The sequence below is a fragment of the Rana temporaria genome, chromosome 7 (assembly GCF_905171775.1).
Source record: "Rana temporaria chromosome 7, aRanTem1.1, whole genome shotgun sequence".
NCBI classification, from domain to species: domain Eukaryota; kingdom Metazoa; phylum Chordata; class Amphibia; order Anura; family Ranidae; genus Rana; species Rana temporaria.
Window position 1 is genome coordinate 48,981,146 of NC_053495.1, and position 26,608 is coordinate 49,007,753.

Here is a 26,608-nt window from a genome sequence, read left to right on the forward strand (position 1 = left end):
CCATCCCGGACACATTTCTTTTTTTTTTTTATTTGTAAAACAGGGACAAGGCCGCGCGGGCCGACAAGCATAAAACACAGTAGTACACACAGTACACGCAATGCATACAATTACACAACAACAGAACACATTGCATTAAAACCATTGCTAACTTCCCCTCGGGAACCCCTCGCGGGCCGCCAGCGTCAAAGGGCGTTCGTGCCCCCGGGTGCGCCCGAAGGCCGCCACGCGCAACCAACCCGCGGCGGCTCTCAAAGAAGGGGAGGAGAAGCTCCCCAGCCTGTGGTAAACATTATAACAACATGCCCGGACCGCGCAACCGGTCCCACCATTTTCTTTTTATCCCGGACACATTTCTGGTGTCCTGTACAACCCATATATTATGTTTTTAGCTATTGCCTCGTATTCAGCTTTAAAGGTAAAACTGGAAACATGCTGACTATTTAGGTTCCCACAATTTACTACAACCCAACAAATCCTGGATGCTCTTAAGACAGAGACTATAAATATAAATTTATCCTACACGAACCTCTGTGTTTGTCCAGCTTTGGTAGTCATATAGTAACAAAGTGGACATATTACTAACTCCTTTAGGCTGACAGGAGCAGGCGCTTTAAATGGGCCATGACACTCAAGGCTGATAGTTGAGGCTCTTGATGATACAACACTGTGATTGCCTGGGCAGTGCTGACATCATCAGGCGCCCATCTTCCCGGATCCTGGTCATCAGTAGCTGACTGTGAGCTTTTGGTGACCCGAGGCTGGTAGGAGGCGAGCTGTGATTGTGTGGTATGATCAAGAGCCCATCTTACCGGATCCTGGACAATGGTAGGTAACTGTGTGCTTGTCAGAGAACCAACCGTGGAAGAACTGGCAGACCTGTCTTGCACGGACCTAGGAGCACAAGACACATGCGCGCGCATACGGGCAAAAACACCATAAATACATTGTTCTTTACTGCGCACGCGCGTGCGCCATTACGCACGCAATGCGAGCGGGACTCCTGGCGTCAGTGCCCTATTTAAAGCTTGCTGCAGCAGTCACCAACTGCTGCATGATCTTCAGCCCTTGGTGTGATCCTGAATCCTTGTTTCTGTTCTCCTTGTATTCCTGTTGACGACCCGGCTTGCCTGACCAGACTTCTCCGTGTATGACCCCTGGCTTGTCTCTCGGCTTATCCTTGTCCTGTTCCTGTCTGCTGGATCCAGTGTATGACCTTGGCTTGCCTTCTGACCTGTTCCAGTCACTTCCTGCTTCCTGTGTATGACTACCGGCTCGGCTCCTGACTCCGCCCCTGGGTTCCCTGCCAGTCCACCTCATCTACTACTTCCGTGGTACCCCTGCCTGACTGCGTATCCTGGTCCACAGCTGATCTCAAACATCTACTCAGCAAGTCGCAGCTGGCAACTCCTGCATCTCTGGGCATAGCTCCCCCTGTGTCACCTGCAGGGGGCGTTCTACACTTAGTAGCAAGGGAAGCCCTCTCAGCACTTCGGCCTCTGGTAAGGTACGTGACAGTGCTGTTGCGGACAGCTCACTTAGGCCGCGTACACACAGTCGTTCCAAACCGATGAGAATGGTCCGACGGGCCATTTCCATCGGTTCACCTCTGAAGTGGCCGTACGGCCTGATGTGCGTACACACCATCGTTCCAAAAACCGATCGGGTCAGAATGCGGTGACGTCAAACACACGACGTGCTGAATAAAACGAAGTTCCATGCTTCCAAGCATTGATTCTGAGCATGCGCAGGTTTTGAACCGATGCTTTCTGTACTAACCATCGGTTTGGACCGATCGGGCAGCGGGCCATCGGTTCGATTTTGAAGCATGTTTTAAAATTTTGGACCGAAGGACAACAGACCGATGGGCTATACGCACCGTCGGTTTGGACCGATGAAACTGAACCTCGGTCCATTCTCATTGGTTTTGTCCGACCGTGTGTACGCGGCCTCACAGTGTTGGGAACACTAATAAATCGTGCCCCAGAACAAGATAGTGACCAATTAACCTGACGGCCCTGTCACTGCATATATTTGTATTACTGTTGCAAAGAAGTTGAAATATTCCTAGACCAATTTGTTTAGTTTTGGATAGAGTATAAAAAAAAAAACATCTGGAGATTTCTTCTTTCTGTTTCAAAGACACAACAGGGAGCGAGACATTTCAAAGAGAGGGGAAATCTCCCCTTTAACAATTGTCTCCCGAACATGTGTCCTTCTATTCCACTTGTGGTGACTACTGTAAAATGTTGGATTTCCCATCACTTTCTGTGCCAGTGACAATGATTACCAGGACAAATAAAGAGAATGAATCTCCCCAGTGGAGACACACCGTTAATACAATAAAAAAAGTTTTCATTAGATATACTTAAAAGCTGATCTTCTGAACAATCAGATATTGTCTAAATACAAGAGGCATGAGTATTCTTACACATTGGAAGAGTACACATGCTTCTTGTACAGAGAATACATATAATTCTGTACATGAGCCTCCTGTAATACAGACCAGTCACTGCTCCTCTTTCTTCCTGTGCGGGGTGACTGGTCTTGTCTCCGCCCCCTCCTATAGTTTTCTGCAGGCAGCCTGTAGTCGCTGTGGACTGTTGGACCCCTCCCACAGCCCCACTCCCTGTATAGACTTTGTACAGCACATTGATGAAGTCACCACTACTTTTACAAGGTTTTAAAGCTAAACTCCATGCAAATGTACTTTTTCCATGCAGTGGGGCTGTGCCCACACTGCACAGGTCATCTGCTCTAGGGGAGGGGAGAGTGGGGATATACTTACCTAATTATCCAATCCTCGATCCTCCAAGCACAACACAAGACCAGTTCCTGGGTTTTGTTCCCCTTTAACTGGGTTTGCAAGCGCATTAGTTGCACACAAAATAGATTTATCATTTTTGTGGCTATTAACCATATCCTGCCCGGCCTATAGCAGAATGACGGCCGGGGCGGGGGATCGGTTATCCTGATTGGGCGTCATATGGCATCCAGCAGGATAAGCCGTTCGTATCTCCGATCTCTGTAAAGAGCCTATGATGTAGGCTCTTTACCATGTGATCAGCTGTGTCCAATCACAGCTGGTCACATTGTAAACAGGAAATGCCGTTTATCAGCTTTTCTTCTATTCGCGCTGACAAGGCACGGGTAGAGGAGAGCCAATCAGCAGCTCTCCTGACAAGGGGGGTCTGCGCTGATAATCAGCGCATCGATTATCAGTGCAGACCTATCAAGGATGCCCACCGGGGATGCCAACTCATGCCCACCAGGGATGCGGATCAGTGCTCATTAGAGATGCCAATCAGTGCCCATCAGTAATGCCTGTCAATGCCATTTATCTGTGCCCATCAGTGCCACACACCTGTGCCACCTATCAGTCCATCAGTGCTGCATATTAGTTCCCATCAGTGCTGTATATCAGTGCCGCCTATCAGTCCTGCATATTAGTGCCTCATCATCAGTGGCCATCAGTTCTGCCTCATCAGTGCCGCCTCATAAGTGCCTGTCAGTGCAGCTTCATCAGTGCTCATCAGTAAAGGAGAAAACTTACTTAATTACAAAATTTTATAACAGAAATTAAGGGCCAGATTCACGTAGAAGTGCAGCGGCATAACGTATCGTAGATACGTTACACCGCCGCAAGTTTTCATCGCAAGTGACTGATTCACAAAGCACTTGCGAGAAAACTTCCGCCGGCGGCCTCTGGCGTAAGCCCGCGTAATTCAAAGGGGCGTGTGCCATTTAGATTAGGCGCGCTCCCGCGCCGGACCTACTGCGCATGCTCCCTTTTGAATTTCCCGCCGTGCTTTGCGCGAAGTGACGTCATTTTTTAGAACGGCGACGTGCGTAGCGTACTTCCGTATTCCCGGACGTCTTACGCAAGAAGGAAACATTTTCAAATTTCGACGCGGGAACGACGGCCATACTTTATACAGCACATACGTGTGCTGTGTAAAGTTAGGGCACCAAAAACGACGACTAACTTTGCGACGGGAAACTAGACTAGCAGCGACGTAGCGAACGCGAAAAACCGTTGTGGATCGCCGTAACTCCTAATTTGCATACCCGACGCTGGTTTACGATGCAAACTCCCCCCAGCGGCGGCCGCGGTATTGCATCCTAAGATCCGACAGTGTAAAACAATTACACCTGTCGTATCTTAGGGCTATCTATGCGTAACTGATTCTATGAATCAGTCGCATAGTTAAGAAGACCCTAAAACAGAGATACGACGGCGTATCAGGAGATACGCCGTCGTATCTCTTTAGTGAATCTGGGCCTAAGAAAACAATACATTTTTTTAACATTTTCTGTCTTTTTTTTATTTAGTTAGCAAAAAATAAAAAACCCAGTGTTGATCAAATACCACCAAAAGAAAGCTCTATTTGTGGGAAAAAATGATAAAAGTTTCATATGGGTACAGTGTTGAAAGAATTGATGATCCTGTTACCACTGTAATTGACTGTCAAATTGATCACATGATTGGAAACAGGTCCCACCGGCCATTGATTTTTTTTTTTTTGGACAGAGACATTTTGGGCAGCTTAGTGCTGGAGTACGCTCCCGCCACATAAACATTGCCCACCCAGCAAAACATATGTGCAGCGTATGGGCGTTAAAGCCCAGCTTTTCCCCCCATACATATGGGTTACTGGGGCATAAGAGGGTTAATCAAAAATAAATAAGCAGGCAGAGTAACGTGTTTTGCTGGAAATATGAGTTCCCTATTAGTGTACATTACTACGTAGAAGCTTTTTTATCCAACAAAGAGCAAATATGAGCATGCTTTAAAACTGATCAATGACAGCGGTGGGGTTAATCATAAGGTTTAATTCAGGTAACAAGAAGGGAAGTCTCAGGAGCAGCCATTTTTTTCACTTGGAACAATTCACCCAGAAGTAACTCCCGCCTGGCCGCTTGGTGTTGAGTTTTAATGAATGCTGGGGCGACAATGACTGCATTGTAGTCATTGTTCTGGGAACACTGAAGCTGCTGACATTAATACATGTGTGTCTCAGGCTGGCAGTTGGATTATTCCCGACACCTTCACAGTGAACCTTTATTTTTATTACAGCAGCGTGGCCAAAAAACACTGTATAATTTGGCTGACCTAAAGTAAAATTTAAAAATATATATACTGTATATTCTGTATTATTTTATACAATATGTTTACAATGGTGTACTGCAATTGATCTATCAGCAGATTTTATATATAAAAAAAATTGTTTTAAGTTTTTTATTTTTCTAACTTAAAGCTGGACTCTAGGTAGATATAAAATACACAAATTAAAGTATTCCTAAACCCACAACAGCAAAATCAGTCTGTATATGCAGTAAAGCATGCTTGTTATACTCACTGTGGAACGTAAATGCTTATCCCCGCATTGTGTAAAAAGGCTGTTTGATCCTGTCTTCTCTGATCCTCCTCTCACTCCACTGTCCCCAATCCATCTGCTGATAGTACAGAGCCCTATGAGGCACTCTCAGTTTGGTGTGCATTGCTAGAGAGTTTATTTATTTTTATTTATTTTTTAAGGATGGTGCATGTGATCAGCACAGGGCCAATCAGCACTGTCCAGACAGAGGGTCAGGGGTCATGCAGCCTCATAGGACAATCAAGGGAGAATGAAAACTCCTCCTACAAGCTTCAACCAGTGCTTGGCCGGGCAATAATAGAAGCCACAAGACTGTTATACACTGCTGATGTGAAAAGATATTTAGCAGTTTATATTTACTAAAATAATTGCATTTCCATGTTTTATGTACTGTGGGAGAACAGATATAGTGAATACAGGGTCCTGGGTTTAGTAACACTTAAGCCCCGTACACACGAGGAGACATGTCCACTGAAACTGGTCCGCGGACCAGTTTCCGCGGACATGTCCGACCGTGTGTACGGCCTAGCGGACAAAAGTTTCTTAGCAAGCTAAGAAATCTGTTCGCTGGAAACATGTCCGTCGGACATGTCCGATGGTTAGTACACCTAATCGGACATGTCCGCTGGTTATGACGTGTAACCAGCGTCCCGAAATCCTGCGCATGCGTCAAATTAATTCGACGCATGCGTGGAAGCATTGCACTTCTGTGTTTGAGAACGTCGGTGTCTTCTACGTCACCGCGTTCTCTGTCCGCGGGGATTTTGGTCTGATGGTGTGTACACACATCAGACCAAAAGCTCCCAGGAGACATGTCCGATGAAAACGGTCCGCGGACCGTTTTCATCGGACATGTCTCCTCGTGTGTACGGGGCCTTAGATGCAGCACTGTAATCAATAATATACAGTATCTGTCATTAAAAGTATTTTTTTAAATACAAGCAGTGTCAGTATGTGAATTTGTCAAGGTATCAGCCTCTTGCAGTGCCTGTACAGCAGGGCTGGAGTGTGAGAGGAAAAAACAGAACAAGGAGCCAATCAGTTTATGCACTGGCAAGAAGCAGGAGGAAAAAGCACACAGGCAGAGAGATGTTATACTGTTGCTTCTTTCATTGTACAGTCACAGGCTGGGGTGGCTTCAGGACGACCCGGGCTCAGAGGAAGTATGTAGAATGATGCTGGCCATCAGACTGAACACATCTAGTGAAAGAAATGTTTTTGTTATTTATTCTTTTAATGAGCTATTCATTTATATCATGTTCTTTATATCTGCTTTAAAGTACATGTCAACCTATCTGAATGACCTTTAGTATGTTTCAGAAACGATTATAATTTTTATTTTTATTTTAATCAAAATAATGTTCCAATTTTCCATCCTTTGTTGTCTTTCTGTGTTGCCGAATTTCTGCAGCTTCTTTTTGGCCACTTCCTTCATATTTGCATGTCTTCCATCCATGAGCAAATTTCCTGATGTGGACCATGCCTGTGAAATGTATGCTGAAATGGAATGGGGGACAACACAGGAGCACCATTCCAAGACAGAAACAGAGCGTTGTCACCCCATGACAGGAAATCATGGAACAAAGAACATCAGAGCAGTATCACCAGATATTATTTTATTAAAAGCTGCAGACTTAAAATGTTACAAATGACTATTTATATCACATTAATATTTTAATGTTTGTATGAGATTTTAGTGTTTGGATTAAAAAAAATAAAAAATAAAATAGTATTCAACTTTTAAAATAATGCTCATCTTGTTTGATGTAAAATTATTATGTTGCCCTGTCAATGTTATTTTAAACATGCTTATATAAGAGATCGATAATATTATCAAATGTGTATTTTTTAGCAAGTTATTTATTTTTCATTTCTTTTCCTTCCTTTTAGTTTCAAAGGGCCAGATTCTGAAAGGACTTACGACGGCGCAGCGCCATGTACGCCGTCGTAAGTCCGAATCCGACCCGTCGTATCTATGCGCCTGATTCTTAGAATCAGTTACGCATAGATATCCATTAGATCCGACAGGCGTAAGTCTCTTACGCTGTCGGATCTTAACTGCATTTTTTTGTTGACCGCTAGGTGGCGCTTCCGTCGAATTCCGCGTCGAGTATGCAAATTAGCTAGATACGCGAATTCCCGAACGTACGCGCGGCCGACGCAGTAAAGTTACGACGTTTACGTTAGGCTTTTCCGGGGGGAAAAGTTGCCCCTGCTATATGAGACGCAGCCAATGTTAAGTATGGCCATCGTTCCCGCGTCGAAATTTGAAAAAGTTACATCGTTTGCGTAAGTCGTCCGTGAATGCGGCTGGACGTCATTTACGTTCACGTCGAAACCAATGACGTCCTTGCGGCGTTCTTTGGAGCAATGCACACTGGGAAATTCCACGGACGGCGCATGCGCCGTTCCGCAAAAACGTCAATCATGTCGGGTCTCAGTAGTTTTACATAAAACACGCCCCCCTGATCCAAATTTGAATTAGGCGGGCTTACGCCGGCCGATTTACGCTACGCCGCCGCAACTTACGGAGCAAGTGCTTTGAGAATACAGTACTTGCCAGTGTAAGTTGCGGAGGCGTAACGTAAATCAGATACTTTACGCCCGCACAATTTTACACGGCTGTACAAGAATCTGGCCCAATGTTTTTATTAACGTTTTCACATTGGGTATAAAAAACAATAGCAAGATATTCAAATATTATATCATTTGCACAGTACAGGATGCTCGTTCGTCCATGAAAAGACAATGGGTACTTTTTATTGGTACATAGATGGTACTCATTAAGCTCCTTATTAAACAAAGAAGATGCAAAGTGGGGAGAAGAAAGGAAAGAAAAGATAGGCGGAGGGGAGGGAGAAAACCCCAAGCTCTGGTCCCGAAGGCCCCTCAGACCAGAGCCGTGCGGGGGTTTCCAGTCAAATAGCTGATCCATGGACCCCAGACTTTTTTGAAAACCTTTATTTTGTCATTCAAGACTGCCGAGAACCTTTCATTGATCATGGGCCAGGAAAGCTTGCGCTTAAAGGAACACTAAAGGTTCGTTTTTTATTAGATCAATTGATTGCTGTAAGCAAGATCATTTAAATATCACTTACCTCGTTTTTCCTTTTGACCTCCAAAATACAGTAATCCAGGTTTGAAAATGCCATTTCCTGTCTCTCCTCTTCTTGCTTTCCACCAGCATCTGAGCCGTTTTGCATGGTGGAAAGCAGAATGTGCTCACCCCCTCCCTATGACTACAGCCCTGCGTGAAGATGCTCTCTTATCCCTCACAGGCATGGAGGCTAAGCCTAATGGGAAATGTAGTTCCCATTAGGCCGTGATGTAGCAAGAATGAATGCGCACCGCAAACCAGGAAGTCAGTGAGAATAATGATTCAGGAGTGACGAAGGTGAATAAAACAGCTCGATTTCAACAGGTATCAAACTAGTTATAATGCAAAACATTACTTTTTACTTTATCAGCTACTGTCAGGCCCCGTACACACGACCGAGGAACTCGACGTGCCAAACACATCGAGTTCCTCGTCGAGTTCAGTGTGGAAGCCGCCGAGGAACTCGGCGGGCCGACTTTTCCCATTGACTAACGAGAAAATAGAGAACATGTTCTCTTTTCGGCCCGACGAGTTCATCGACGGGTTCCTCGCTGAAAAGTGTACACACGACCGAGTTTCTCGGCAGAATCCAGCTCCGACCGAGTTTCTGGCTGAATTCTGCCGAGAAACTCGGTCGTGTGTACGGGCCTCAGACTTTAATTTAAGAGGAAAATATTTTTGTCTTTACAACCCCTTTAAGTTGGTCAAATGGGATGGCAGCTGACTTCCAATTTTTGGCTATAGTAAATCTGGCAAAAATAAATATGAAAGTGAGTCACCTCCTCTGGTTTTTTGAGGCCTCATCAACTTTCAACCCCAACAGAGCATGTTTAGGAGATTTAATGAGGTTGATTTTAGGTAAGAGTAAAAATAAAGTTGTAAACCCTTATCCAAAATCGTAGCACCTTGGGGCATTGTCACCATATATATTATGTCGTTCCATCCTGCCCACAGCCTCAAAAGCACTTTGGAGAAGATCCCGTAACATATGTAGCCAGTCTGGTAGGCACCAGGTACCATCTTAAAAGGATTTGGAAGCTGCTTGGGCGATCGATTGCCACTCCTCTAATTCAAGGTTTTCTTGGAGATCTTGCTCCCATTTGACCATGTAATCTTGTTTGACTAAGGTAATTATTAAGATAATATGACCTTCAGTTTTATCATATTTGTGACACAGATATTCCATGGGCGACAAAGTGGTCAGATCACTATTGCGAGATAAATTACATAGATAGGCCGAGATTCACGTAGCACTTACACCGACGTATCTCGATATACGCTGAGTAAGTGTAAATGTGCACCGTCGTATCTGTGAGCCGTGCCCACAGAACTAGATACGCCTGAAAATAGTCTTCTTCCGACCGACGTAAGTTTCCTACGCCGTCGTATCGTGGGCGCATATTTACGCTGGCAGCAAGGGGTGCTCCCATTGATTTACGATTCAAATATGCAAATGAGTGAGATACGCCGATTCACGAACGTACTTGCGCCCGGCGCATAAATATACGCGGTTTACGTAAGGCGTACGTCCGGCGTAAAGTTATTCCCCATCTATGAGGCGCAACTCATGCAAAGGTATGGACCAGGGAACAGCCGTCGCATTTTACGTAGTAGTACGTGAATAGGGCTGGGCGTAGGTTACGTTCACGTCGTAGGCAGTGATTCGACGTATCTTAGGGAGCATTTTCGACGTAATTCTGAGCTTGCGCACTGGGATGCGTCCACGGGACGGCGCATGCGCCGTTCGTTCGGCCCATCATTTGCATGGGGTCACGCTTCATTTAAATGGATCACGCCTACTTCCACCTACTTTGAATTAGGCTGGCTTACGCCTACGAATTTACGTTACGCCGGGGCAACGTTGGGAGCATTTGCTTTGTGAATTCCATGCTTGCCTCTCTGCGTTGCGTCGGTGTAGCGTAAAAGATATACGCTACGGCGGCATATTTATGCGCCGATGTATGTGAATCCGGCCCATAGTGTTTCAATTGAATATACTGATAATGTTCTGAATCTGGCATCTGATATTTATCTATTATGCCCTGTACACACGATCGGTCAATCCGATGAGAACGGTCTGATGGATTTTTCCATCAGTTACTGATGAAGCTGACTGATGATCAGTCGTGCCTACACACCATCAGTTAAAAAAACGATCGTGTCAGAACGCGGTGACGTAAAACACAACGACGTGCTGAAAAAAATGAAGTTCAATGCTTCCAAGCATGCGTCGACTTAATTCTGAACATGCGTGGATTTTTAACCGATGGACGGTTAGGTATCCATCGGTTAATTTTAAAACAAGTTTAAAAATTTTTAACCGATGGATAAATAACCGATGGGGCCTACACACGATCGGTTTGGTCTGATGAAAATGGTCCATCAGACCGTTCTCATCGGATTGACCGATCGTGTGTATGCGACATTAGGGTCTGTATAGTTATCATGCCCTCGTGATCACAAATGTCTGCAATGCACAGGAGACCTTTGTTGGTTCACCAATTGAAGTTATGACGAGTGAGGCCTGGGGTGAAATCTTTGTTTTGCAACAAAGGGGCCAATGGGCCATGTTGGGACTTGAACGAATGAGATTTCGATAATCTTTTCCTTATGCTAAATGATAAGGAGAGAGAGGGGCATAAAATCATAGATCGGTCCCGAGCCGGTATCCACATGGCATGGGATATCAATTTGGATGGACATGAGTGTGATTGTATATGCACCCACAGTGAGTGAGGCTGGGAAGAGCGAAACATGATAAGCTGGGACAGTTGAGCGGCATAAAAATATTTGAGCAGATTGGAGACTCCCAGACCACCAGAGCTCTATCTTGGCCGACAAGGCCTAGGCCTAGGGCGGCACTTTGCAGGGGGCGGCGTTTTGATTTCAGTGGGCAGGGGCGCTTTAAGAGCGGTGTATTCATCCGCTCCTAATGCGCTGCAAAGAAGCTACTGGCAGGACAGGGTGGGTCTTAAATAGGAAGGGGTGTGTCCTTGACAGGAAGGGTGGGTCGTATTTAAATTAGGGGGCGCATGAGTTTAGTCAGGCCTAGGGCAGCACAAAACCTAAATACACCTCTGCAGACCACCCTTCATTTTTGGGGTATACAATGTGCATCTTATTCACCCTAGGCCTCTTGTCACCCCAGAGAAACTGAAAGAGTTTTCTTTGAAAAGTTAATAAATCGGTTCTGACCAGAGCAATTGGCATTGTGTGATAAAGGTACAAAATCCTGAGAAGGATATTCATTTTTATAGAGTGTAGTCTGCCGAATCGTGGTGGGGGGTGGAGCTGCCAGTTAATCCAGTCTGCTGTTAAGTGTTTGTAGAGTGCAGGGTAATTTCAGGAATACAGGATGTGTATGGAGGAAGTTAGACATATACCTAAATAGGGGAGAGCTACAGGTTCCCAAACAAACTTATATGAAACTTGGAAGGCTTTCATTATCCGATCCGGTAGGGAGATTTTTAGTGCTCTGGATTTTTCTTAATTAATTGAGAGGCCAGAGAACCGTGAGAATGGCTGTAATATTCCATAGAGATTGGGAAGGGTAGTGATGAGCATGGAGACCATCATTAAGATATCGTCCGCAAAAAGTGCGCATTTATGTTCTCTGTCCCCACATTCTATCCCCTTTATGTCTGGGCACTTGCGGATATCGATAGCTAATGGTTCTATAGCCAATACAAACAATAAAGGTGATAGTGGGCAGCCCTGGTGAGTCCCCCTTTGAATTGGAAAGGGGTTGGACAAATAGAGCATTAGAGATGCTGTAGGGGGAACTGTACAGTACTTTTAGAGTCGACAAGAACTTCGAACCAAAGATGTAACTTAGATAAGACATAGAAGAGGTATCAGGGCTCAAGTCCTGCGGGAACGCGTGGGAACGGAGTTCCTGCACTTTTTTCACAGCAGGAACTCAGTTCCCTTTGCAGGACTAGAGCAGCCGAGCCTCCCGAGCCAAACCTTCACTAAGCGGTGATGCCCAGCTCAAGTCACTGTCAGGGGCAGGTGAACCTTAAATCTTTCTAAATCCCACGATAACTCGTGGTAGACCTCCACAATGTCTCCTGGGAACTATGACAAAAGCTCCCAGGAGACATTGCGGCATCGAGGAAGTGAAAGAATACCCGCACACCACCCGATGAATACATATACAGGAAGCGGCCAGTAACATAAAGGATTACTAAGGTACAGTGGATCGGAAAAAAAAAACATGCGGTTTAGTAATTATGCATATGAGCATATCATTTTTATTTTTTTTAGTGGGGGAGTGGATCTTGGGTGGGAGTTCCCACACTTTTTTCCTCAGGACTTGACCCCTGAGAGGTATGATAGGGATTCAAAGGCCTTCCGAATATCTAGGGATAACAGCATGCCTCGTCTAGGCCCCTTCCATAGGTGTGCGCAGAGTTTTTACATTAGGGTGTGCACCCCAAAGCTCAAAAACACATTAACGCCACCTGCTGTCACAACGGCTCTGGTTTTGGTAGGCAGTTGGCAGTTGATTGGAAGCATATTACATTGCAGGTGTAACGTGTTCCTAAAATTGAACCTAGCCTTTAGTATAATGAGGCATTTGCACTGGCAACTGGCACCCCTAACCACCCACCTGGTGTTACCCCTGAATAATGGTAATGCACATGGGGGGGATTAGGGTTGTGCCTAGGCACACCTGGCACACCCTGTGCACACACCTATGGTCCCTTCCCATCCCAATCAGAACGGACAGCTGAAATGATGTCTAGTATTCTCCTGGTCTGGTCTGACGCCTGGCAGCCAGGAATGAGACCTGCTTGATCGGGATGTATATAACGTGCAAGAAAAGAATTCAATCTACAGGCCAATTTTCAGATCCACGTTTATCAAGCATATTGGGTGGTAGTTGGAGATCTCTCCATGGTCCCTACCCAGTTTTGGTATGACATGTATATACGCCGTATTTTCATGAGCTGGGATCCAATTGCCTCTTCAGATGTCATTGAAGTGATGGCGCATAAGTGAGGGATGAGAATCTCTTGATATTTCCGATAGTATTAACTGAAAAAAAGCCATCTGGGCCCGGGGCCTTAAATGGGTGTAGGGATTTTATGGAAATTTTAATTTCTGGCTTGTAAAATTCTCCTTCCATAAGCTCGGTATGGACTTGCTGAAGCTGTGGCAGAGGAATATTTTGAAAGATATCGTCTGCCCTTTCCTTTGAGAATTGGGCCTGTTGATGATTTTCCTTTCTAAGGCTCTCACTGAAATGCATTAGTTTCTTCTTTTAATGTCACTCTTTTGCAGCCAATAAATATGCAACACGGATTACAGAGTTGCCCACTCTTTTTCTTCTTTTAATCTACCTAAACATTGTTTTTGACCAAGTACACTCCTTCATGGAAACAATTTTCGCTTATGACAGTATCTGGAGTTTAAAAAGAGACTACCTAAAAACATAAAACGGTATGGTCAAGGAGGGTGGGCCCTTGCTTGTCCCCGCCTTTCCTGAACTGATGGGCTGCATGCTCAGATAAGGATCTGGTATGAAATTTGGGGGGTACCCCGTGGCATTTTTTTTTGGTGTGGGGTTTCTCAAAATCCATACCAGACTAAGGCCTTGTACACACGACCGGATCTGTCCGTTGGGATTTATCCGCGGATCAGTTCCAGCAGACAAATCCGGTCGTGTGTACGGCCTAGCGGACATTTTTCGGCGGAGATTTCTCCAGCCGACGGTTTTCAAGCGGATAAAAATTTCTTAGCATGCTAAGAAATCTATCCGCTGGAAACCTGCCTGTTGGACTGATCCGGTCGTCTGTACAGACTCACCGGATAAGTCCAAGCGATCCCCATCCCTCGCATGCGTCGAAGTGATTTGACGCATGCGTGGAAGTATTTACCTTCCAGGGCCACGTCACCGCGTATGTTTTCCACGGGGATTTTGATCTGATGGTGTGTACAACCATCAGATCAAAATCGGGAGCAGAAATGTCCGCTGGAAACGGTCCGGCGGACCGTTTCCGAAGGATATCCTCCCGTGTGTACAGGGCCTTAAGGGTCTGGTATGGTCTTGGATTTTGGGGGGACCCCACACCATTTCCTTTCCCCCTCAAGATCCTCAGAGCACAAATCCCATGCCACAAGTCTGATAAGTTAAGATGATGATCCTGACTTTCATTCAAATCAATGGACTGAAATCGTTCCCAAGTCAGACCAAAGTAGTGCAGGAAGCATTTTCAAAGTCGGACCAGTTAAGACAGCTCTCATAGGGAATCATTGATTTTGACATGTCATGCGACTTGTGCTCTGGAAGTTGGAGCACATGTCGGAGCAGTGTGAACTGGCCCTTAGGGAGATTCATCATATTTGTCCTGCTTACCATTAGTGTTAAAAGTTAAAGTAAAAGAAAATCCCACATTTTGGATTGTTCGCAGAAAGCAGAAAATAATAGAGGGGAAATCTTCCAATAGGGACACTAATCATGGTGGCTTGGGAAATTCCCTTAATTTGCAGGAATTTTCTCTCACTTCCTGTTTTGGCTATGGGACAGGAAGTGAAGGTAAATCTCCCCAATGGGGCACAGATGGTGAAAAATAAATCCAACAGGGGTTATACCCTCCCTTATTCTATCCAAAATGGAAAAAAAAAGTGACTTTAGTTCTACTTTAATATCTAATGGCATTCAAACTGCATTGGAAATCCAGCTTAGAAAACCATTGCAAGCAATGTGTTTCTGAGCCGAAGCTGCAAAGAATCTTGATTGAAGCAATAATCAACCCAACTGCCATTCTGTGCTTATAAGGAAGTTAAGAGATTAATAATTTGTCCCGGCAGACCTGCTTTAATACAAGTGGTTTGGAACACTGAAAACAAGTCAAAAGGAGAGACAAGCTTGAACATGACCAGATACATTTGCCAAATATAAACATCATGAAACCTACTTCTGATGAACTTGTTCAGCTGGAAAAACTATACTTCTCGGTGTTATGAAAATACTGTGCAGAGATGCCATTGGGATCGTCTGTATTGCAGTCTGTCCACATGTGGTAATATATAACCTTGCTATTATTATTGCACTGAAGGGCCTACAATGACAGAATTACTCAATCCCATGTCCTCCCTCGCCCTGAGGGCCCATTCACTCTTATGTTTGCAGTAATGAATAGTAAAACATACCTGTTGCATTTGTGTGACTGTTCACATCCCCGCATTATGGTGCACTAAACATGTGTTATTGTTTCCTGGCTATGGCTGGCCATACATTATACAATTTTCTTGTACAATTTTCCTTTAGATTTACATTTAGTGCTCTGGACGGTGGTCTGAGGAGGCCTGTAATGCACACACGGCGGTCTGAGGGGAGGCCTTAGCCTGCTGTAATTGTAATGTACTTCACACTCACAGTTTGCTCTGCATGTGGGCTCCTGTCGGTCGTCTCTTGAGTTGGGACGTAGGATTGGGACAGTCTCGTCGGGATTCAGGAGGCCTGGCTGTAATGCACAGTGCTGCTGGCAGTCATGGTGTACACTGTCACTGCCTTTAAAGCCTCGTACACACGATCGGACTTCCATCAGACAAATCTGCATTTTTTGGTCTGAAGGGCGTTGGCCGTGAACTTGTTCTGCATATAGATAGCACAACATTTTCAGCCAACAAAACCTAAATGTGTGTTTTTTCTGCTCTTTAGCGCTACCCTTTGGGCAACTTGGAGCTATGCTATGTTGTCTTAGGCCTAGATCAGGGGTCCTCAAACTTTTTGAACAGGGGGCCGGTTCACTGTCCCTCAGACCGTTAGAGGGCCGGACTATAAAAATTAATTTCAAGCCATCATTTCAAGCCCCCCCCTCACCATTGCAAGCCACTCACGATCATTGCAACCCTCCCCCTTCATCAATATAAGCCCCCCCTCACAATCATTAATTGCAAGCCGATCAAGAACATTGCAATCATCATCATCATCCCTCATCATCATCATCCCTCATCATCATCATCCCTCATCATCATCATCATCATCATCATCCCTCACCACCACCAGCTCCCCATCATCATCCCTCACCACCACCAGCTCCCCATCATCATCCCTCACCACCACCAGCTCCCCATCATCCCTCATCATCATCATCCCTCATCATCATCCCTCATCATCATCATCATCCCTCATCATCATCATCCCTCATCATCATCATCATCCCTCACCACCACCAGCTCCCCATCATCATCCCTCACCACCACCAGCTCCCCATCATCCCTCATCATCATCATCCCTCATCATCATCCCTCATCATCATCATCCCTCATCATCATCATCATCCCTCAACCACCACCAGCTCCCCATCCCTCATCCATCAACCACCACCAGCTCCCCATCCCTCATCCATCAACCACCACCAGCTCCCCATCCCTCATCCCTCAACCACCACCAGCTCCCCATCCCTCATCCATCATCCCTCAACCACCACCAGCTCCCCATCCCTCATCCATCAACCACCACCAGCTCCCCATCCCTCATCCATCAACCACCACCAGCTCCCCATCCCTCATCCCTCAACCACCACCAGCTCCCCATCCCTCATCCATCATCCCTCAACCACCACCAGCTCCCCATCCCTCATCCATCATCCCTCAACCACCACCAGCTCCCCATCCCTCATCCATCATCCCTCAACCACCACCAGCTCCCCATCCCTCATCCCTCAACCACCACCAGCTCATCATCCATCATCCATTATCACAAGCCAGCCCCCCCCCCCATTGTAAGCCTCCTTACTGTGCTGTGTCACGGTCGGTCCGGCTGTATGCTCCCCCACTGTAACAGTTCTGGCGCGCTGATAAATGTCCCGCCCTCCTAGACAAGCTTGTGTGACAGACAGCACACTGGCTCTATCACACAAGCTATTCTTCTAGGAGGAGGAGGGCGGGACATTTATCACAGCGCGCCCGAACTGTTAACGGCGCTGTGTCACGGAGATCTCCGTGACACAGCGGGATTGCGGTGTAACCGGCCGGCATTGCCTGTCAGGGACGGGCGGGCCGGTTTAAAGTCCTCCGCGGGCCGCATGTGGCCCAGGGGCCGTAGTTTGAGGACCCCTGGCCTAGATTCACGTACCCTGGCGTAAGTGTGGGCGGGCGTAGCGTATCGTATTTACGCTACGCCGCCACAACTTAGAGAGGCAAGTGCTGTATTCACAAAGCACTTGCGTCCTAAGTTACGGCGGCGTAGCGTAAATGTGCCGGCGTAAGCGCGTCTAATTCAAATTGGGAAGAGGTGGGCGTGTTTTATGCAAATAAAGCATGACCCCCACGTAAATGAAGTTTTGAACGTACGGCACATGCGCCGTCCGTGGATGTATCCCAGTGCGCATGCGTCGGATAGAATGCCTAAGATACGTCGAACACTGCCTACGACGTGAACGTAACTTACGCACAGCCCTATTCACGTACGACTTACGCAAACGGCGTAAAAAGATACGCTTGTTCCGACGTCCATACTTTGCATGGGCTACGCCACCTAGAGACCTGCTTTATCTTTACGCCGACGTATGTCTTACGTAAACGGCGTAACTAATTGCGACGGGCGTACGTACGTTCGTGAATCGGCGTATCTTGCTCATTTGCATATTCAACGTGGAAAACAACGGAAGCGCCACCTAGCGGCCAGCGTAAATATGCACCCTAAGATACGACGGCATAGGAGACTTACGCCACTCGTATCTTATCCAAATTTAAGCGTATCTGGTTTCCAGAATACGCTTAAATATACGACAGCGCAGATTCGGACTTACGATGGCGTATCTACTGATACGCCGACGTAAGTCTCTGAGAATCTGGCCCATAATATGCAGAAATAAGTCCATAAATTGAAGTGAATAGATCACAAATGCTTGAAAGGTGATACCACTTAATTAATACAGGTTTCCACCTCCACCAGAAAAAGGGTAAATCACCACAAAAGTGCTCATGGATGGCACATTACCGCAAGATGTTGACCACCTTAGTTAAAAAGAGGTCAAATAAGGCACAAGATATAACCATAGATTCCAGGCTTGATTCTTGCTATCTTGATACTGCCACACTGCTGGGTGTCTATAGTATGCCTGTGAGTTGCCACGTGTTTAGAACTGTCCCATTCTTAGCTATAATCTGCAGTTGGCCAACTTTGTTAAAAAAAAAAAAAAAATCGCAATAAGCGACTGGTTTGCGCAAAAGTTATAACGCCTACAAAATAGGGGACAGAATTATGATTTTTTTTTATTAATTTTATTTTTTACTAGTAATGGCGGTGATCTGCAATTTTTATTGGGACTGCGACATTACGGCGGACACATTGGACACTTTTGCCAAATTTTTGGGACCATTCACATTTATACAGCGAACAGTGCTATAAATATGCACTGGTTACTGTATAAATGTGGCTGAAAGGGAAGGGTGCAAATCTCTGCAACTAAACCTCTGTTTTAATTACATACAGTTAGACAGATTAATTTGGTTTAGTGCTTCTTTGGTTTGGTATTTTTGAGCCTGGACTTTATGGTAAGAATTTTTATATTTTCCATATATATACTTAATCGCATTTGCTAATCGCATCTCATTTAAAGTCCCAACCGTCCATATTTTGAAACACTAGGGGGCGAGGAAGGGGTTAAATGTGTGCCCTGCATAGTGTTTCTAACTGTGGGGAAGGGGACTGACTGGGGGAGGTGACCGATCTGTGTCCCTATGTACAAGGGACACAGCATGGTCTCCTCTCCCTGACAGGACGTGTGTTTACACACACAGATCCACGTCCTTGTCTGTGTATCCGCGGATTGCGGGCACCTGGTGGACATCGCGGCTGCCAGGCACGCACATCGGCACTTAAGTGATGCGGCAGGGGCGCGCGCCCCCCAGTGGCTGGAGGAACGGAGGACATCCATAGACGTCCTCCCGGCAATTGAGAGCCACCTTGTGGCCGTCTTTTGTCAATTGGCCGGATGTAAAGTGGTTAAGAGACAATGGGGCAGATTCACGTACAGCCGCGCAAAATTGTGCGGGCGTAACGTATCTGATTTACGTTACGCCTCCGCAACTTACACGGGCAAGTGCTGTATTCTCAAACCCCTTTCTCCGTAAGTTGCGGCGGCATAGCGTAAATCACCTGGCGGAATTCCAATTTGGCGGGTAGGGGGCGTGTATCATTTAAATCAAGCGCGTCCCCGCGCCGAACAAACTGCGCATGAGCCGTCCGTAAAATATCCCAGTGTGCATTGCTCCAAATGACGTCGCAAGCACGTCATTGGTTTCGACGTGAATGTAAATGACGTCCAGCCCCATTCACGGACGACTTACGCAAACGACGTAACTTTTAAAAATTTAGACGCGGGAACGACGGCCATACTTAAAGTGGAGTTCCACCCATAAATATAACATTACATCAGTAGTTTTAAAAAAATGTCATTAGTCCTTTACGAATTTTTTTTTTTTTTTTAGATGCCTTCAAAGTGTTGTTGCTAGGCAGAATAGTTAATCTTCCCACTTCCTGCACCTAGGTGCTTAATGCTTCCTAACCTACACCGCACAGACTCCTGGGAATGTAGTGGGTGTAACTTTCCAGCAGTCTGTGCACTCCCCAGTCTCAAAGAATCATGTGACTTGGACAGCACAGGTGCTGAAACCTGATCTGACACTGCTTGTGCAGCACTGAGCATGTGCGAGATATGCAAGGCTGAAATCCAGGAAGTCATACAGTCTGGCTTCATGATGCCCACACTTAAGATGGCCCCAGTCAATTTCTATTTTATAAAGTGTCTAAATGCTGTAACAACCTAACAAAACGGACCTTAGTTTACAGGCTAACTTTACTAGAATACATTAAGCTTGTGTATTACAGGGGTATTTATATTTAAAAAGTGAAATTGTGGCCGAAACTCCGCTTTAACATTGGCTGCGCCTCATATAGCAGGGGCAACGTTACGCCGGGAAAAGCCTAACGTAAACGTCATAACTTTACTGCGTCGGCCACGCGTACGTTCGGGAATTCGCGTATCTAGCTAATTTGCATACTCGACGAGGAATTAGACGGAAGCGCCACCTAGCGGTAAAAAAAAATGCAGTTTAGATCCGACGGCGTAAGAGACTTACGCCTGTCGGATCTAATGGATCTGACGTGTCAGATTAGGACTTACAACAGCGTACATGGCGCTGCGCCGTCGTAAGTCCTTTGAGAATCTGGGCCATAGAATCTCTTTGCATTCAAAATGTGTCTGGCGCCCACCTGTTCATCTGGCATTATACAAACCATGCCTTGTAACCCACTCTACACTGAAGGATGTCAGCCGTCCTAAACTCTGGAGGTCACCATTGGCACTTCAGGGGCCCTGGGTCTTTGCTACATTAATATTTAAGTTACAGGTTCTTCCTCACACTAGGGATAAATGTGAACTTTTTCTCTATGGAGAACCATTTAACTTTTTGCTCTGTATACTGCAGAGGATTTTGGGTAAAAAAAAAACATAACATGATGATTCACCTTTCAACAAAACTGTCACTATCTGTAAATAGTTCATCCCCTGTAGATGCTTGTAAAATACCAGACAGTTAGAGCATCCGACTGTTTCATCTCGGAAAAATCCTGCATACCTTGAAACATCTACATCTACTATGCCTGGCTCCCACTCCTGTTCCTCGGCACTAGGAATTTAATCCAGGTGCTTTGTTCACAGCACCGAATTAGTAGATATTCCATGTAAAACACTTGTTGGGATCTGCCATCTAGAGCCTTTGATCTTAGAAATCCTTTTCTCTGTGTGAGTCTGTTATTAATGCGGGTTATTAAAGATGAGTGCTTTCATAATTCCGTCCAGCTTTCCATCAAAAGGTTCAGTTACGTTACATAATCTTGGTTACACTATGCCAAAAGATTTTCTGGGTCAAAAACTGCAGCAATATGGCGCATGTAGTTAAATGGCCTAACTTGTCAAACCCTTCAACAAACCTTGGTCTGTGTTTTTCTTGCGGCGTTGAACAATTACTTAAAAAAACGTAATTATTGCTTTTACCCACAAGCATCAAAGTGAATGCTTGGTGTGTGTTCCTAATGGCTCAAGACACATAGGCCCGGATTTATAAAGGAGTTACGTCGGCCTATCTCCAGATACGCTGTCGTAACTCTGAATGAGGGCCGTCGCATCTCGGCGCCTGATTCATAGAATCAGATACGCCTCAATGTTGCCTAAATACGAGCAGCGTAAGTCTCCTACGCCGTCGTATCGTAGGGTGCATATTTACCCTGGCCGCTAGGTGGCGCTTCCGTAGATTTATGCATTGAATATACAAATGAGCTAGATACGCCGATTCACGAACGTACGTGCGCCCGGCGTATCAAGATACGTTGTTTACGTAAGGCGTCGGACCGGCGTAAAGTTACCCCTCATAAAGCAGGGGTAAGTCATGTTAGGTATGGACGTCGGAAACGTACGAACAGCGTCGTATTTTACGTTGTTTGCGTAAGTCGTCCGTGAATGGGGCTGGGCGTAGGTTACGTTCACGTCGACTAAGCATTGAGCGGGCGTAATTTAATTTGAAAATTTGACGTGATACTAAGCATGCACGCGCATGCGCCGTTCCTTCGAAGCGTCATTTACGCGGGGTCATGATTAATTTACATAAAACACGCCCACCTCTTCATCATTTGAATTAGGCGTGCTTACGCCAGCACATTTACGCTACGCCGCCGTAACTTAGAACGCAAGTGCTTTGTGAATACTGCACTTGCCTCTCTAAGTTGCGGCGGCGTAGCGTAATTACGATACGCTACGCCTGCTCAAAGTTACGCCGCCCTACGAGAATCTGGGCCAGACTGTAGATGTAGTGCATTGTTTGCTTTGGCTCAGTATACATGCAATCCTTGTTCTATTTAAAGCTGAATTCCAGGTATGGCAATTTTTATATACAGTTAGGTCCATATATATATATATATTTATATATATATATATATATATATATATTAGTGAATTTAAACCTTTTTTTTTTTTTCTTTTTTTAAAACACACATGTCTCTATTTATTCTGCTCTACTGCTAGTTTTTAATAGAATATAGATCTGATAACCGGGTCACCATACACATTACAATCTGCTCATACAATCCTAATACAATCAAATTCAGATTTATCAAAACTATGTAATATAACAACCTACCTAATCCAACCACCTAATTTGCATCCAAACGGGCAGAGCCTTGCACTACATCTGACAAAGATTGAACAGTCAGATTAAAAAGTATATGGTGAAACTTAGGCCTCATGCACACAGGAGTCCGCTGTCTTCTTGCGGCTGAATTAACATGTGGCTGCAGATAGTTGCGGTCGCTCAGCTTGTACAAAGGGGGTGACAGGTTGACAGTGTCCACAACTGCTCATGGGTGTTTGCATGTAATCGCCCGTAGAGGCTGCTGAGTGTTGAGGTCCATCTGTCACCGTGCCCAGCCAAGCACACAATTTCAAGCATTCAGAGACATGAAACAAACCTTGCACTTGTTTTTGTATTTTTTTTTTTAGGGGAATTAACTTGGATAGGGATAGGGAACACTTGCTTGCAGACTATCTCTCCTAAACACCTCCAGCACGTCACTTGCTTGCACTTCCCGGACCAGCTAGCACTGATTTGTAGGTCTGGCACTGAATCCACCAGGCCAGGCCTAAGGTGAATGCCCTTTGCAGGCAGGGACCGTGGGCCCCTATAGTGTAGCAAAAATATGGGGAAAAGGGGATAGGAGTTTCAAGGCCCCCCCTTTTCCTCATGAGATAACGGAGGCATGGAGGTTTCAGGTATACCTTACAGGTCAGGGGGCTTGTGTTTTGGGGAGCCTTGTGACTGCCTGTGAGAGGAGCCTTGAAAACTAATAGAAGGTTCCAGAACCCTCATGGACCCCTATATAAAGGGGGTCCGGACAGGGTCTGTGGCCAGTCGCCGGTGGATGGTATAGCTGTAGGAGCTCCCCAACCCTCCCTCACTTGTCGTGGCCTTTATAATGTGGTGGGTCACCTTTCTTTGGAAAGGGGGACAGTTTAATAAATACTGTTGTGGTTTTGTAATACAGCTTGAACTGTAATAGCCGAGTAAATCGTCGTTGTATATTTAAGTTGGTTTAAAATTCCTATGGTGAATTTTAGGTGAGTTGTTTATAATTATTATTAAAACCAATAATAAAGGCGATGGCCATATATTTATTCCAAATAATCTCGAGTGATTTATTTTATTAATACATGTCTGGTGTTTAATTTAAGTATTTGCTGCCTGTTATCCCATACAGTATTCCTTGGTACTAGCTGTCCACGTGGCTACTGAGCCCAGTACCACATCTTCAGGTCCTGCCAGCTCTCCTGGCTGCAGCTGCCTCTCTCTCTCCACTTCCCATAACACCACAGTCCGTCCTACTGGCTCTGCACCCATCCCAGACTGCAATCTCCCAATTCTCTCAGGCGTGCCTCCCCAGTCCTCTCCCAACTGTGTGTCCCTCACCAGCCCTCTTAGCTGCGACCTGTTGTTCCTCCCTGGAGACTTTGCCTGGCAATGCTCTTCTCCCGCTGTCCACTCCTTGCTCCTCCTGTGCCTCTTGTCCAGGACACCTCCACATTTTCTTGGAGGGACTCGTCTGCACCAGAGCCCAGTCACCCCCCCCCCAGACTGGGGAGCTCCCTCCAAGGCCCCGACAGCCTAGCACTCCATCTCCAGCTTCCACCCGAACAACTCCTCCCCAGCTTGGATGACCCTAGCTATTTAAGAAAGCCCGTCCCTTGCCAATCCAGAATGGGGATTGGTCAGGGCTCCTTAGAATAACCCAGATAGCACCACCTCTCCTCTCCTTCTTCCCTTTCAGAAAACACTAAAACATTCTGGAAAAAAGTGGGAGGTCTTAACGAGGCTGCCTGTTAGTCACCCAGCTCTACTCTGAGCCACTCCCAACTCAGATCAAAACACACAACCAAGCCTGGAAATTGACCTACTCTCACAAAAACATGCACTATCCTTCAAGCACACTAGAGGGTGCTACACGCCCATGGAGGGATTACCTGCAGTCAGGGACAGATGATTTCCCCCTGGACACAAACATTATATGAACAGAAGCTGTTTGTGTCCAGGGGTGATCAGCCTCAGGCTGTGTTGGATACTTGAACAGTTTCAAATGGAACAATGCTCCTCTGTACCCCATGGAGAGCTCACTACACAGACAATTGCTATTTATTCCTGTAGCTGTAGTTCACATCACTGCAGTGAAGTGCATCAAAAAAACAAACCAGAAAGGCTTGCTGCATTTTTTCAGTGATATCGTGCGTTGTCAAGTTCAAAGCATGAATAGTAACAGACCAAAAAGCCTGAGTCATGCATTTTTAACATAACTGAACAATGGAAATGTCACAACGATTTTTGTAAGAAAAAGGAAAACAAAGAACATGCAACAAAAGGTGTGAAAACTATATTTCATATTATGCAAAACTGCACGTATAATACGCCCAAAAACTGCACAAAAACAGCATCCATAAAAGTGAATCTGGCCCAACACTGCTCACTGGGCCTGCGTCTAACATTAAAGGGTCACTAAAGGTTTTTTTTTTTTTAGCTAAATAGCTTCCTTTACCTTACTGCAGTCCTGGTTTCATGTCCTCATTGCTCGTTTTTGCTTTGATGTTGCTGTAAAACTGCTCTGATCTCCACACTTCCTGGTTGTCTGTTTCCTTATAACCATCGTACTGGGAGCTTTTCACGATGGTCTAAGCTGTCATTACTCTGTGTCTAAAACTTAACAGAACCAATCAGATTAATTTTAAAAACAAAACACTGCCCTGGATTTGTTTGTTTTTGTTCTGTGGGTCTCTTTACTTCACATAAACATGAAACCAGTTTAAAAACGAAAGTGAAACTACAGGCACATTATATGATTGAATTTAATCTATTTTTAATCATTTTTAAAAGGAATCAGTTAACTTTTTTGTCTCTATACCCTGTAATCAGTCATTTCATCAAAAAAATGTTTTTCCTTTAGTGATCCTTTAAGGTTTCGGCCCCCTTCACATGCTGTCTTTCCATATACACCACATTACAGAGGCATGAATCAGTGGTTATTGTGGCTGAAATAGGGTGACCACATTTCTAAACTGCCATTCAGGGACACCCACCTCCTTCACTTAAAAATTGCCAATTTTAAATGCTTATATGCAAGTAATTGGCCATAATAGGAGTATGGGGGTCCGGGTACGGCCTTGGGGGACATGTATCAATGCAATTTTAATTATCGTTTTTTTTCAGGAGCAGTGATTATAATTATGCTTAAACAATAAAAATGAACAATTCCTCTAAATATAGTGCCTGGAGGGGTCCCCATAGTCTGCCTGTAAAGTGGCGCATGTGTACCATGTATAGAACATGCTGAAGCAAAAAATACATTTCTAAAAAAAAGGGGTAAATTACATTTAAATTGACTCAAAAGCAAAAAAAATGTTGTGGCCCCTCCCCCCCGTCCATACCAGACCCCTCGGTCTCTACCCCCACCACCTCAAAGCACCTTATCCCCATCTTACCCTGACTGGTGGTTGTGGTGGCATGCAGGCGGAGTGGTTATCAGAATCTGGAAGTCCCCAAAGGGTCTATAATGGACTAGGGGAGAAGGACCCCACGCCGTTTTTTTTTTTTTACTTTTTTTTTTTATTGGCAGCTTTTTTTTTTATTCAGCTGTCAGCGGGGAAGCACATTGACAGCTATTGACTCATCAGTTAATAAGCCCCGCTCCGTAACAACCAGCTTTTACTGCGCCCTGGTTGGGCACAGTGCGCAGTGCATTGCAGGGCATTTGGTGGGGCTGGGAAACAGACAGTTTCCATCGTCCGGGACAGTCCCACATTTTGCAGGTCTGTCCTGGGTCCCGGGCACCTTCATTCCAGGACAAGACAGTGTCCCAGAATGAAACTGACACAGCCACCAGATGAGCTGGTGGCTGTGTCAGTTTCATTCTGGGACACTGTCTTGTCCTGGAATGAAGGTGCCCGGGACCCAGGACAGACCTGCAAAATGTGGGACTGTCCCGGACAATCTGGGACACGTGGTCACCCTAGGCTGAAATGACAGGTGCATGTGAATAGCGGCCGCTGCTGTTCACATGTAGCCACACTTCAAGCGGTTA